Source organism: Lathyrus oleraceus, chromosome 6 (assembly GCF_024323335.1).
Source record: "Lathyrus oleraceus cultivar Zhongwan6 chromosome 6, CAAS_Psat_ZW6_1.0, whole genome shotgun sequence".
In the NCBI taxonomy this organism is placed as follows: Eukaryota; Viridiplantae; Streptophyta; class Magnoliopsida; order Fabales; family Fabaceae; genus Lathyrus; species Lathyrus oleraceus.
This window is the reverse complement of record NC_066584.1, coordinates 286,544,689-286,560,534: the sequence shown is the minus strand read 5'-3', so window position 1 is coordinate 286,560,534 and position 15,846 is coordinate 286,544,689.

Sequence of the window (15,846 nt, the reverse complement as noted above, 5' to 3'; positions counted from 1 at the left end):
ATCGACTTTGAGTCATTCATTCCAAAGCGCTTGAGTAGTTCTCTGCAGTATTTTGTTTGACATACTGCTGTACCCTCATCAAGTTGCTTTATTTGCAGTCCTAGGAAGTAGTTCAGCTCCCCCATTAGACTCATCTCAAATTCACCCTGCATAACCTTAGAAAATTCTTCGACCAAGTGTATGTTAGTTGAACCAAATATGATATCGTCGACATAAACTTGAACTAAAAGAATGTGCTTCCCTTTGTGTTTAATAAAGAGAGTATTGTCCACTTTACCTCTTGAATATCCATGATCAATTAGGAATTTGCTAAGCCTTTCATACCAAACCCGAGGGGCTTGTTTAAGACCATACAAAGCTCTTTTTAATTTGTAAACATGATCTGGATTTTCAGCATTTTCAAAACCGGGAGGTTGTGAAACATATACTTCTTCATTTATGACACCATTAAGAAAGGCACTCTTTACGTCCATTTGGTAAAGCTTAAAATCCTTAGAACACGCATAGGCAAGCAAAAGACGTATAGCTTCGAGGCGAGCAACTGGAGCATAAGTTTCCTCATAGTCTATGCCCTCCTCTTGGTTATATCCTTGTGCTACTAAACGTGCCTTGTTCCTAGTAATCACTCCGTTTTCATCAAGCTTGTTTCTAAAAACCCACTTAGTGCCTATGATATGATGATCTCGCGGACGAGGGACAAGTTCCCAAACGTCATTTCTTTTAAATTGATTAAGCTCTTCTTGCATGGCCATTAGCCAAAATTCATCAATCAAGGCCTCTTTGGCATTTTTAGGTTCTACTTGTGAAACAAACGCGAAGTGAGAACAAAAGTTACTTATCTTAGACCGGGTCATTACTCCCTTTGAAATGTCTCCCAAAATGTTGTCAATGGGATGGTCTTTTGAGGATCTCCAAGCTGTTGGAAGATCATTCACTTCAGCTGTCTTTTCTTCCTCAATTTCTTCATGACTTGTATCTTCTTCCTTCTCATGGTCAGCTGTTTTGGACTGATCAATTTCCTCAACAGCTTCCTTGAGTATGTCTTCTGTAGATACACCTGCGTCATCAAAAGAAATACCTTTTCCGACATTTTTCGGATAAGACTCATCAAAAGAAACATGAACCGACTCTTCAACAGTAAGTAAACGCTTATTATACACTCTATATGCTTTACTTGACATTGAGTAACCAAGAAAAATACCTTCATCCGCTTTTGCATCAAACTTCCCAATGTTTTCCTTACCGTTATTCAAAACAAAACATTTACAACCGAATACGTGAAGATGTGACAAGTTTGGTTTTCTTCCTTTCAAAAGTTCATAAGGAGTTTTGTTCAAAATAGGGCGAATTAAGATTCTGTTTAGGACATAACAGGCTGTGCTAACAGCATCAGCCCAAAAGTATTTTGGTAATCCACCCTCATTAAGCATTGTTCTTGCCAACTCCTCTAAAACACGATTTTTACGCTCCACAACGCCATTTTGTTGTGGAGTGCGAGGGGCTGAAAAGTTATGCTCAATGCCATACTTGTCACAAAACTTCTCAAAGTGATAATTTTGAAACTCACCACCATGATCGCTACGAATTGTAACTATTTTGGAATTCATCTTGTTTTGGGACAGATTTGCAAAATTTTTAAAAGCAGAAAAAGTTTCATCTTTGCTATGAAGGAATATAGTCCAAGTGAATCTAGAGTAGTCATCAACTATTACAAAGCCATAGTAATTTCCACCTAGGCTCTTTGTCCTAGAAGGTCCAAAGAGGTCCATATGGAGAAGCTCAAGGGGTCGTGAAGTTGAAATTACATTTTTAGATTTAAAAGACACCCTTGTTTGCTTTCCCATTTGGCACGCGTCACATAGGTGGTCTTTTGAAAATTTTATTTTTGGTAGACCGACTACTAGATCCTTAGATACAACCTTGTTTAGCAAATCGAAGTTAACGTGAGCTAAACGTCTATGCCAAAGCCAAGAATCATCATTCAAGGTGACTAGACATTTAGTATTTGTTAACGGTACATCAAACAAGTCAAGCATATAGATATTGTTTACTCTTACACCCTTAAACACAATGTTTTGTTCAGCATGTTCAATTATGCAGCAAGTTTTTGTAAACGAAACTTTATAGCCCATGTCGCATAGTTGACTTATGCTTAACAAATTGTGTTTAAGTCCCTCAACTAAATGGACATTTGAAATAGTAGTGGTGGAGGGATTTCCTACACTACCTTTGCCGAGTATAGCTCCTTTGTTGTTGTCTCCATAAGTAACATATCCCTTTTTCTTCGCCTTGAAGTCTATAAAAAGCGATATGTCACCGGTCATGTGCCTTGAGCAGCCGCTGTCAAGAAACCACCTTCTATCTACGGAGGCAAGGCACTCATCCTACAACATCAAAAGAGAGAAGTTGGTCCCCAATTTTCATTGGGTCCAAGAGGGTAAGTGTTAACATGGTTGCCTTTTGGCTTCCATTGATAAATACCTTTAGGGACTAGAAATCTCCTAAATTTGCATTTCTCAATGGTATGGCCAGCATGACAACAATAATGACATAAACCATGATGATGTGTTTGTTGTTTCTTGTTCATTGAATCCTTTAGAATAAAAGAGTATTTTGCATATGGAGGATTCAATGACTTCTTAAACAACTTGGGGTCAACGGCATAAGTAATTTTAGGTTGTAGCGCTTTCTCTAATTTGACTTTAGAGTGTTTACCTCTTTTTGCCAAACATAACAAGCGTCACAATACCTAACTCTACTACATCCGTCAATGTCAATAGTTTTTGAATTTTCTGCAATACTAGTTTTCAATGCTTCTAAATCAATTTCAGCTTTGTTTACTTTTCCTTCCAAAAAAGAGAAGATATGTTTGTCGGAAGCTAGTCGTTTAAAAGCATCTACAGCTTCGTTATGCAGTTTTTCAAAAGCTATTTTTAATTCCGAAAAAGACATAGAGGAGAAATTATTGTAATAGGCTTGTTTTACCTTTTTGTCATTGTTTTTCTTCTTGTGGTAGGACAGATTTTTAGTGTGAGCCATAAGGCACAGATTTGCAGCTTCATCACCATCACTTGAGCTTTGTGTGCTTGATGAATCATTATCACTTTCCCATGCAATATACGCTCTTCTTTGTTTGCTGTACCCTTTTGGTGAATCTTTTCTTTGGTCCTTATACTTCATAGGGCAGTCCGTTTTAAAGTGTCCGGATTTACCACAATTAAAGCATGATCCTCTTCCTCTACTCTTCTTGTTCTCTTCTTGTTTCGAATTTATAGATTGTCTTCGAAATTTCATGAGATTTTTGTCGGAATGTTTGACTCCATTCTTTCGAATGAATCTATTGTATCTTCTTACAAACAGTCCCATTTCCTCATCATCCGAGTCTTTGTCACTACTTGAATCATTGTCGCTTTGCTCTTTTCGTGAGGACTTAGAGCTAGAGGCCACAAGAGCTATTGGCTTCTTCTCTCCTTCTTTGTCTCTTTTCTTCTCCTTTTCCTTCTTACTTTTATTCTCATATTTTTCAAGACTTTCCAAAGCTTGCTGATGTTCTTCCAGCTTTCCAAACAGTGTTGTAATCGTAAGTCTTGTAAGATCGTTGGCTTCCTTGATTGCTGTAACTTTAGGTTGCCACTCCCTGCTAAGACACCTCAGAATTTTATTAGTAGCAATTTCATTGGAAATAGGTTTTCCAAGAGCATTCAATCGGTTAGTTAGATGGGTGAATCTCTTTTGCATGTCGGAGATGGATTCTCCTTGTTTCATGCGAAAGAGCTCAAACTCTTAATTGAGTGTGTTAATGTGGGACTGTTTTACTTCAGTAGTACCCTCATGGGCAACTTCTAAAGCGTCCCACATTTCTTTAGCTGTCGTGCAATGGGATACTCGATAATACTCATCAACACCAAGTGCTGAAATTAACATGTTTCGAGCTCTCCAATCACACGACCACTTTTTCTCATCTTTCTCATTCCAATCATCTTCTGGTTTAGGTACTATGGCGCCAGCCGCATTTGTCATTGTAATTTGAAACGGACCGTTTTCAATGGCAGTCCATACTAACCTATCCACAGAATTTATATGAACTCGCATGCAGTCTTTCCAGTAGCCATAATTTTCACCGTTGAAAATAGGCGCTCTATTATACGCCCCCTTTGGTTCAGAATCCATACTGTTACAGGCAGCCACAGAGCACCAGCGAACCGACGCTCTGATACCACTTGTTAGACGGTGTGGCTAGTGATCGAGAGGGGGGGTGAATAGATCACCTCAAAAAATTTAACGGATTTAACGTTTAATTAGAGTTTTCAAAAGCGGCGGAAAAAGCAGTCCCGAATCGACTTCCGTCTATTCTGAACTGCTACTAGAAAGCCGGACACGCAAGTGCAGTTGCTGGATTTTAATGAGAATGACAGAAATAATACACACAGAATTTTAACAGATTGAATGCGCTTATCCTCAAATTCTATTTCCAATGAACACAATCAAGTTAACCGTTTTGTCAAACAGTTGGTGTGTGTGTGTTTGATGATAAACAGCAATGGTGTATGACTAAAGGTTTTATTATCACTGCTGTTCAAAAATTGATCAATCACCACACACTAACAGAAATTGCAAAACAGTTTTGAAACGTAAAGAAGATTAAGGTAAGAGTACGATACGCAGAGATTTGTTAAGGAAGTTCCCCACGTCGTCCTCGCGTGTGGGTACGTCTCCCTCTCAATTTCAAATGAAATTGAGAACTTTGATTATCAATTATTGCCGAATCCGTTGATACAAGGTTTTGATACAAAGACAGAATTTCTAAACTCCAAGAACCTCTTCTTGTATAAACCTTCACTTGATCTGAGCTCGATCAAGATTTTCCTGCACAAAGTTGCAAATAATTCACCGGTTCCACGACCTGCTTGCGAAATCCCCCGATCTCCAAACGCAACGCTGCGGCTGAATACGTTCTGCAAATGTGACTCCCAAACCCTCAAGAACACACCAGTTCTTGAAGGACAAACCAGTAGGTTTTTCCTAGAAACCCCCTTCAATCTTCGACTCAGCTAGATCCTCGATCGTTCCACTGCAACCCACAGCTAGATCCTTGATCGTACCACTGAACGTTATCTCAATCCTTCTTTAATCCAAAGAACAAGAATTGTTATGTGTAATTGTTCTTGAAGAGAAGTGATTGAGAAGATGAAGAAGATGAAGTCTCTTTCAGGTTTCTATGTGCTCACAAACAATTGCTCCAACACTGCTTTTGATCTGTGTTCAATTGTTTTCCCTCAATGAATTCGTCTCTTCATCTGTTGTTGAGACCTGTTCTTATATGTGCTGCAAAAACAGTTGCTGTTATGACTTAAAACAACTTTGTGTATTGATGCATAGGAGTGTGTATCGATACATACTGTAAGTTGTGTGAATATTTGGTGAAATTAATTACTCATGTATCGATGCATAAATCGTGTGTATCGATGCATGTGATTCTTACACTGATATGTATCGATGCTTAATGCTTATGTATTGATGCACAGGCTGTCTCAGGTGGTCATGTATCGATGCCTATTGCGCATGTATTGATGCACAGGCTGTCTCAAGTGGTCATGTATCAATGCAGAATTCGTGTGTATCGATGCATAGAGTTTTTGCCCTTCCATGTATTGATGCATGGCTCGTATGCATCGATGCATACTGAACAGAAATTGTTTTGTGATTAATCACATGCTACATGTATCGATGCAGAGGCTCATGTATTGATACATACTGATATAAAATGCATTTGAATTGTTATTTGAAGGGAATTTTCAATGTAGATTTGTATGTATGTTTATGCAACAATAAAGTGGGATGATGGACAAAATAAGAACACAAATATATCATGTAATGCAATGCACAATCAATTTGGATGATGATCACACAATTTGCTATCATTAAAAATTAATTCAAGTTAAAGAATTCTTTCACACCATGTTCATGCCATGCGCAGCCTATGCATTCTTTGTCCAAAATGAATGAATTTGAGCTCTTTGGAAAGGTGAGATCAAGAGGAATAACTTTCATGTTCAACACTTTTCCATTTGGAGTTTGTAACTTGAAGAAATTTGAGGTGGAAGTTTGGAAATTTTTGACATATCAAAATTTTTCTAAGTGTCAAGCCATATGTCTCAATATTCCACCTTGCTTAACGTTTTATATGAGCTTCAAATGAGAAAAGTGTCTTCATCAAAATTGTATATATCTCAAAGACATTAAAAATAGTCACCAATTTCATGTCATTTGGATTTGAAATAATAGAGTTATGCATTTTTGAAGTTTGGAAAAATCACTTGATCAATGGTATAGGTCAAAAGTGATCTATAATGTAACCTCATATCACATGCTCAAAAAAGTTGAATTAGCTCCCACTACAAACATCAAAGTTGAATTAGACACACTTAATTTTATTGTGCAACTTGGAAATCTTTCATCTCATAAAAGTTGAGCAAGTTATGGCCTTGGGAAGTTGACTTTCAAATTAGGGTTTAGACAAAATGACCTATAATGTTTCAACATAGAAAACGATTTTCCAAGCAAAACTAGATCTAGGTCTAAACATGAAAGTTGTTTGGAATGTCATTTAGAGTAAGTTTGATCTTGGAATCATTTTCATATAGTGAAAATTGTAGGAGATAGGGCCAGGGAGGCCCAGTTTTGATCAGATGAATTCATCTGGCCAACCACCATCAACCAACTTGCTAACTTCCAAATATCTTGACTTTCTTGGTTCATGGTAGATCATATATGTATAAGATGATGAATTTTAAAGTGTACCTTGAGAAATCTGATCAATTGGTGAGATAGCTTGTTGGAGAAGTTACTCAAGATACCCAGTTAAACCAGGGTTTCCAAGGCAAATCACCCTCAAACTCTTGAAGAAAACTTGATCAATATAACATGTAGAGAACATTAGGACTCACATATGATGCTCATAACCATTCTTGAATCAATTCTTGGTTGTGCTCTTTGTTTATGAGGGTCTCAAACCCTAGATGTGAACTTGATGAATCAATGGAAATCATGCCCTTCCTACAAAAGAGTTAGGCAAATGCAAATACATATTTTTGGTATTTTGGTTAGTGAAATGATAAAATACAAGTATGATATAATCACAAAGTGCTTGGTAATCTCTCCCAAAACAAAACCAATGAAGGAGGGGTAAGGAGGATGCCAAGATATGATCCCAATGCTAATGCTTATGATAGAATTGCATGAGGGATCTTAGGGTCAAAATTGGGGTCTTACACTCAGGTGAAATTTATATTTGTATGCCTTAGGGGTGTTGTTGGTGTTCACCAGTGTGTTAAGAGTCTGCATCGAGGCACTTGTAAGGTGTTTTCCTCTTTAGTCGTGAGAACCCTTACAACTTTAATCTAGTTTGAACTTTGTAGTATCAATCGGAGTTTCGTTGTTACTATCCTCAATTGAGAAGAACTATTTCATTTTCTCCACGTCACTAGGAGCCGTCCTCAGCCAAAGGTAAGGTTCTCATCCATGCCCCTAGGGTTGGGCTGGTTCCGGATGGACGCCTTCGGGCTCCACCGCCTATTCTATTGTAGTTCCAAAATCCTAAGATAGTGTGTGCCATATAAGTTGATAAGAATGCTCTTTAAACGTGATGTCTCTCTGAAGAGAAAGACTCATGCCATCCTCCATGGAACTTACAATATTCTTTGCAGTCGCGATGTTAGCAATTAGCATATTAATGATTAGGATTATGCAATAATTTGATATAGTATTTAATTCATATAAGGAGATGTAAGGATATAATTTACTCACCTTTTATGGAATATTATTCGAATGACTAGAGCGTCGACAGGGAAAATACGGTGATGACTTGCCTCGAATCCATATAGGCTTCTTCAATTAACAAGCGCCCTTAGACCGCCAACACCTTCATAGAAGTTTTGGGAGTAGCCTGGTGTTATACTATGAGGGTTTTCTCCCCTCTTCACTTAGGAGTAGGCGATTACCATGACTCTTCGAAGTGCATCTGGTGGTGTGTCTATAGGAGGCGTGGAAGTTTGTCCTCTGGCGTTAGGTCGAATTCCGCTTGTACTAAGAGCATAGCTTCCTGGAAGTGAGATTTCTTCGGGGGCTCTTTTCTAAAGTCTCCCCTCGGTCCTTATAGACTAAGCCTAGTTTCTTCCTTTCACTTGATTTCCTATTTACGAATTGGCAAGGTCGTGCAGGAGATTAAATTAGGATGTCAACCAAAGATATCTTGGATGATACTTTGCTCCAACACTTTGAGGCTCGTGATGTTTTTACCCCCTCTTATTTATCTTTGTGGTGCCTGACCTTCACCATTCAGCTGGAGTGAGTTAATGAGCTACTGGGTGAAGGAGAATTGCGGTCCAAAACGCAGCGGAAATTAAAATTTTCTCCTTTAGACATCCTTACGAATGGTCATGATCAGTGATAGAATATTTACCTCTTGTGATGATTGAAACCTTTGGTGCAAATCTCTTGTGACGATCAAAACCCTTGCGGCAGATCCACGGAGCGATCACGAACATTGAACGATGACAACGTCTCTACTCAGTCCACACAAACGAATTCCTTCAATCTCAGTGCTAGCTGGTACGAATGAAGGCTTTGAGTGAGTGAGAGAGAGAGAGAGAGAGAGAGAGAGAGAGAGAGAAAAAACAAAAATAATGCAACCGCCATGAATGCTTCTGCACAAGGGTTCTATTTATAGAACCACTTGTGTGGGCTTCAAGCTAAAAGCCCACTTAAGTGTATTTTGGCCCATATCTTATAATATGCCCAAAATCACTTAAGCCCATGGTACCTTACCATATTTCGTATTCTACTCAAGTACAACGTACCTTACGATGTTCTATAATTCACTTAAGGGCACCGTACCTTACGGTATTCCTTAGTTACTCTATCTCTCATCAATCCGTCCTTTGTGTGTGACCCTGTAGGTTTTCGTGACGTTGGCAATTATATTAAATCACGCATTTAACATAATAAACAGTGAGCGGTATCTAGCAACACATCACTGCTACCCAAGACACGAAAATGTCAAGTGATCTGACAATTCCTTCTGTGATAATACTTATGTGTATAATTATCCTTTTGCCCTTATGTCTATATTGAACACAAGGCATAGACCGTGTCATCCTTGTCCAGTTCAATATTGGGCCCATAGACATTTATCCTGTTATGCAGGATGGGCAAATTCCATCTAGGTCACTCATGTCCCTCAGCATGCTTTGTGGAGTACCCATCAACTGTCTTTATGGTTATCCAGTTACGGACAACGTTGGATCAGCAATAAAGCACTCGACTCTACATCTAGGATCCATAGTGGTTTCAGGTCGAAGAGTGGTATACACTATTATCACCATGAGAATAACTTATGACACTTTGTATAACTTTCTATATAGTATTCTCATAGCGGGTCAATCCGGTGTAAATATTACTCCTAATATTCATACCTATGTTTAAGACTCGATAACTCTTTATCCATGATCCATGAGATGTGATCATCAGTCTACAAACATAATAGTCTTAATGCTTTAATGTTATCCCACTTCACACTAAAGCTCGACTACGGATACTTTAAGAATAGTGTCCTTATGTTTAATGTGTTCTCATGATTAAGTCACACTTAATACATTAAACGGACTATCTATTCCAGGGACTTTATTAATCAACCATAATAAAGAAAATGCCTTTTATTATTAATAAATAATTCAATACAAGTACCAAAAAGTATTGGCCTCTAGGGCTTACACCAACAATCTCCCACTAGCACTAGAGCCAATCAGGCATACCCCGTATGCCCATTGATCTAGTATGGCCATCATGCTTCTGCTGCGCAAGAGGCTTTGTAAGTGGGTCAGCTATATTGTCAAGTGTAGGTACTTTACATATTTTCACATCTCCTCTATCTATTATCTCTCGAATGAGATGATAACGCCTGAGTATGTGTTTGGATCGTCGGTGAGATCTAGGCTCCTTAACTTGTGCGATAGCACCATTGTTATCATAATAGAGACCAATGGGATCCACAATGCTAGGGACTATGCCAAGTTCACTAATGAACTTTTTGATCCAAACAGCTTCCTTTGCTGCACTTGAGGCAGCAATACACTCGGCCTCGGTTGTAGAATCAGCAACTGTATCTTGCTTTGAACTTTTCAAGCTCACAGCGCCACCATTTCAGCAAAACACATAACCATTGGAATCATTCATATTAAAGCGTCTCAGCACCTTGTCTATGTACTCTGACTTAGGCCAATCATTTTATGATCTATCTCTATAGATTCTGATTCCTAATATATAGGCTGCTTCACCTAGGTCCTTCGTAGAAAAGAATTTCCCCAACCAAGACTTTATTTGTCGCAGGGTAGGGACATCGTTTCCAATGAGTAATATGTCATCTACATATAATACCAGGAATACAATCATGCTCCCACTAACCTTCTTTTAGACACAAGGCTCATCTTCGTTCTTGATGAATCCATATTGTTTTACTGTTTCATCAAAACGAAGATTCCATGAGTAGGTCACAGGCTCATCTTGATCCATGAGTAATACATCACCTTGATCCATATATCTCAGGTAGGTGACGTACCCTGCCTGACCTACGCTGGTCTTGTTCTACTTGAGCAGGTTGCTCTTACACAACTACTTGTGTTTCCTGCTCCAATTCCTCCATAGGTGTGTCGATGCTTTGTTATTCTTGAATTTCTTCAAGCTCTACTTTCCTCCCACTGATTCCTTTGGAAATAAAAATCCTTTTCTAGGAAAACTCCAGTTCGAGCGACAAAGACTTTGCCCTCAGAAGGATTGTAGAAGTAATACTCTCTTGTTTCTTTAGGATATCCCACAAATAAGCATTTGTCAGATTTGGGCTCAAGCTTAGTTGAAACTTGTCATTTCAGATAAACTTCGCGACCCCAAATCTTCATGTAAGACATATGTGGTTTCTTACCACTCCATATCTCATATGGTGTCTTATCAACCTTTTTGGATGGAACACGGTTAAGTGTGTAAGCTGATGTCAATAGTGCATGTCCTTAAAAGGAGTTTGGAAGATCGGCGTGACTCATCATGGATCGGACCATGTCTAACAGGGTTCGATTTCTTCTCTCAGATACACCATTCCATTGGGGTGTTCCAGGAGGAGTAAGTTGGGATAGGATCCCACACTCTTTCAGATGGTCATCAAACTCTAGGCTTAAATACTCACTGTCATACGGTGAACTGACTTGGTGTGTTTTTGCTTTGGAAAGCAAATGTCGCGGTTAGCAAGAGTCGCCACCGACTTTTCTTTTATCCAATAAGGAAAGGCGGAAAAGAACAGGAAAGACCTAGATTAGATTTTGGGTTCGGGAGGTACATTATACAAAGGGAAGGTGTTAGCACCCTTTGTATCCACGGTTATCCATGGGCTCTTAATTGCTTGATCACTTATGTTTTTCTTGTCTGAAAAAGTGTGTGAGAGCTGTTTAGAAAATGTTTAGAAAAGAGAGTTTAACTTTGTAATGATTCTTGTACGAATGTATACAAAGTATTTATCTCGTTTAATTTTGAAAGCGGTTTAGAAAAATATAACTTGGCAATGATTCTAGTACGAATGTATACAAAGTGGTGATTTTCTAGTATTTGCAAAGTATGAGGTATGAAAAATGTTTTAGGTTGTGAGCCAGCAATTAAGAGTTATACCCACCCAAGGTCTTTATGGGCATTTCCTATCTTTATGAGGGTAAAACTGTCCTTACTATTGAGAAGTAAGTAGTTTTATCCTTTGGATGTAAAAGGGTCATCGTAGGGTCATCGATTGGTCATTGAAGGCAACATTTGTAAGGATACCTTAGCATTCGAAGGGACGATCATCATTTAACCGTAGGCTACAACGACGGGTCACCGAGGGACAAAATCATATATTCGCAGGCAACATCCGAGGGATGATGATTTATTTTATAGGGACATGATGATTTAATCGAAGGGTCTTTGCTAAGTGTATCCCCACATTCACGGGACATGACCGTAATACCGTAATACCGTAAGGCAACAAAGAGAGGTCCAAGATCACATATTCAAAGGCAATATTTTATAATCAATTAGGTAGTTGTAATCAATTAGGTAATTAGGATGAATCTCCACAAGGGTATCCCACAAATAAAGTGGAATACCTTAGCCAGCTACCTTTTCCGGGAGTATGTGAACCCTTACAAAATTCAGCAAACAGGTCAGAATACCAAACCAGGGTGCGGTCAAGAGTTGCACCCAACAAAAGGCATCACAACAGAAATAGTGTTAGGTAAATAATGCATGATTACAATAAAACAGATCAGATAGGCAAGAATCAGAACGAAAAAATTAGCGACTGTCACGTTCGCTTCTGCCTCGCCTAGCGACGGCTTAGCGAATGCTCGCTACATGCTCGCTTAGCGATGTGCTAGCGAGCGGCTGCGGGTTCTGGTTTTAGAACAGTACGATTCCCGCAAGCTTCACGCCCTATGGCATCCATTACAGAAATTGCATGGTTAAACGTTCAAGATATTCATGATACTTAAATTCACATGCAAAACTCAAGATATTTTTATAAATTCAATCATGATGCCACATGCATATTAAGAACATAAAGCGGTAATAGTAATGCAAACCTGTTTGCAATTGAATTGCAACCTTGAATTGGCAAGTCGGATTGAGTTGGGTGGAGGTAACCTTGGTGCAGATGAGTTTCCCTCAGGGTTTCCTTTAGGGTTGCTCTGAATTCTCTGGGTTAGCCTCCAGGGTTTGTTGTGCCTTCTCTCTATCTCCCGTTTTCGTTTTCCTTCCGTTCCCCTTTCTTCTGACTGAGGTCTTGGTATTTATAGTGATTTTTCGTGACCTAATGGGCTCAGAATGAAGCCCAGAATTTTCTGGTATTCGCAAGCTTCGCTAGGCGAGTGGCATAGCGAAGGGTTCGCTAGGCGAAGGAGCTGCTCGCCTAGCGAGCATGCCAGTTTGGGCCATTTTCTGGATTTGGCCATCTGTGAGCTAGGTCTTTGTTCCTTTAAGGTCAATGCCTTGGAAAATACGTTGGAGTACCTTAAAAAAATGTCTTGCAAAATTAACGGGCAAATTTTGGGGTATGACACTCACCACCTCGATCTGATCGAAGAGTTAATATTCTTACCTAGTTGGTTTTAACTCGTTAGGTTTCACCCTTTTAGTATTAATGTTATTAATAGGCATTTTGAGATCAAGGACATATAGTCCATTGCTCATTTGTACAGTAGCATAGAATATATCATTCAAATAAATTGAGCAACAATTGTTCTTTATTATAAATGAAAAACCAAACTTGTCCAAACAAGAAATGGAAATAATATTCCTGCTAATTGCAGGTACATAATAACAGTTCTCTAACTGAATCATTAAACCACTAGGTAAAGTCAATAAGATCCTACGGCTAAAGTAGCAACCTTTGCTCCATTGCCAACTCGTAGGTCAACTTCACCTTTTGCCAAATCTCTACTCCTTTTTAGCCCTTGCACATTTGTACAAATGTGAGAACCGCATCCAGTATCTAATACCCATGATGCAGAAGTAGATAAGTTAATAACAAAAATACCTGAAGTTGAAGTCTCTACTCCATTCTTCTTATCTTCCAGGTACTTTGGGCAGTTCCTCTTCCAGTGTCCGGTCTTACCGCAATGGAAGCAGGTGCCTTCTTTTACTATGCCTCCACTAGGCTTTAAAGCAGCAACGGTGGGTTTGGCAACTTCCTTGCCTTTCCCTTTATCACCCTGCTTAGTGGGCCTTTTGTTCTGTCTCTTTCCATTTCCGATCATCAGAATGGACTTCCCTTTTGACTTCAGATTCTGCTCGGCAGTTCTTAACATGGCGAGCAGTTCAGGAAGAGATTTGTCCATATCAATCATATTGAAATTTAGGAAAAATTGACTGAAACTATCTGGCAACGATTGCAAGATCAAATCAGTCGCAAGTTCCTTTTCGAGGGGAAAACCCAATCTCTCAAGGTTTTCCACATACCCAATCATCTTGAGTACATGGGGACCTACAGGGGCTCCCTCAGCTAACTTGCTTTGAAAAAGGGCTTTTGAAACTTCAAACCTCTCATGCCTTGCTTGCTCTTGATAGAGCATCTTCAGGTGTTCGATCATATCGAACGCTGACATGTTCTCATGTTGCTTTTGCAATTCTGAGTTCATGGTAGCCAGCATGAGACAAGCAGTTTCATTGGCATCATCGACATGCTTCTTATAAGCATCTCTTTCTGCCTTAGGTGCAGAATTAGGAGGTTCCTCTTCAGGAACAGGTGTCTCCAAGACATACAGCTTTTTATCATGTTTGAGGACAATCCTCAGGTTTCGGTGTCAATCCAGAAAATTTGTCCCAGACAATTTTTCCTTGTCAAGGATTGATCGCAAGATGTTGTTAGAGGTGTTTGCTGTCATGGTTATCTACATAAGGATTAAGAAAATATAAGTATCATTGACATATTTAATTAGGCCTTTAATCAAATATGCTCCCACTATTTTACTCAAAACAAATGACACTCATCATTTGATTCGGAAAATCCCGTTGGAAGATTTTCTAGTGGGTCGAGATCCATATTTCACTTCGTTCTAAGTCTGCGTAGGCGGATTACACAAAACTAGGTTATTTAGGTAGGAACTCCTTCCAATTGTATCTCATACAACTCTCGAAAATTTCAGTTGGGTGAATAACTCCTTATTCCAATCCATCATATGGATTATTCCCAACTCTTGCTTCTAAACATATATAATAAAATTATAATTAAGTTTGACTCATTGTTTTAGCAGTTGGATATTACAATTATCCCATCGCACCTTAAATAATACAAAACATGCACCTCGCGTAGGCGAAACCTACATTATTCGGTACCAGTCTTGATGAGTGCTAAAACTTGGAAAGCAAACATATATAATATTATTATAATTTGTTTAGTTAAGTTTTACCCATTGTCTTAGCAGTTGGATATTACAATTATCCCATCGCACCTTACTAATATAGAACATGCACCTCGCGTAGGCGAAACCTACATTATCCGATACTAGTCTTGATGAGTGCTAAGACTTGGAAAGCATAAACTTAATATTTTAGTTTGAGGGAATTGCAATTGTTCTGATCTCACTGGCTTATTTATCATATAAATCGTCTCTCACATGCATTAACATATATTCACATGCATCAACATACATACACATGCATCAACATACATAATGAAACAGTTATGGCCCCTAGCGCAATTGTTCTCCCAAGCCAATGAGAGAACCTAAGCTAACCTAATAACGATCTAAGCTTCTCCAAGAAAGATCTTCAAGGTTGTCCTCCTTTGATATTGAATTCCTCTATTTCTTCATAACATTGTCTTCTTTTCTTTCTTCATTACATTACAGAAGAAACTCGTTTTACATACGAGGGTTTGAGATGAGAAAAGAAGTTACATTAAGAGATCAAAGGGAGAGGCACGACACGCAGGTCGTATTTAAAACCCAAAACAAAATGTAGGAAGACTAAGGCCATAACTGATCACAACAAGGCAATAATAACAAACACATTATTATTATTATTGATTTTTAATTCCTTTAATTAATTAAAACCAAATTAAATTTCGGCGACCGATCACACTACGTAGAGTTAGCCGGGGGTTCCTTGCGGGGTTGGAGGGGCAGCGCCCTTGTCCAAAATTTTAATGAACAATTCATTTGAAATGGACATTGTTTTGCATCAACACAACCCTTGCGTAGTCACAAAACAGAAACCCCAAAATTCTGACCTTGTGAGTGTGACGACCGTCACAGGCATGTTACGACCGTCACAGGC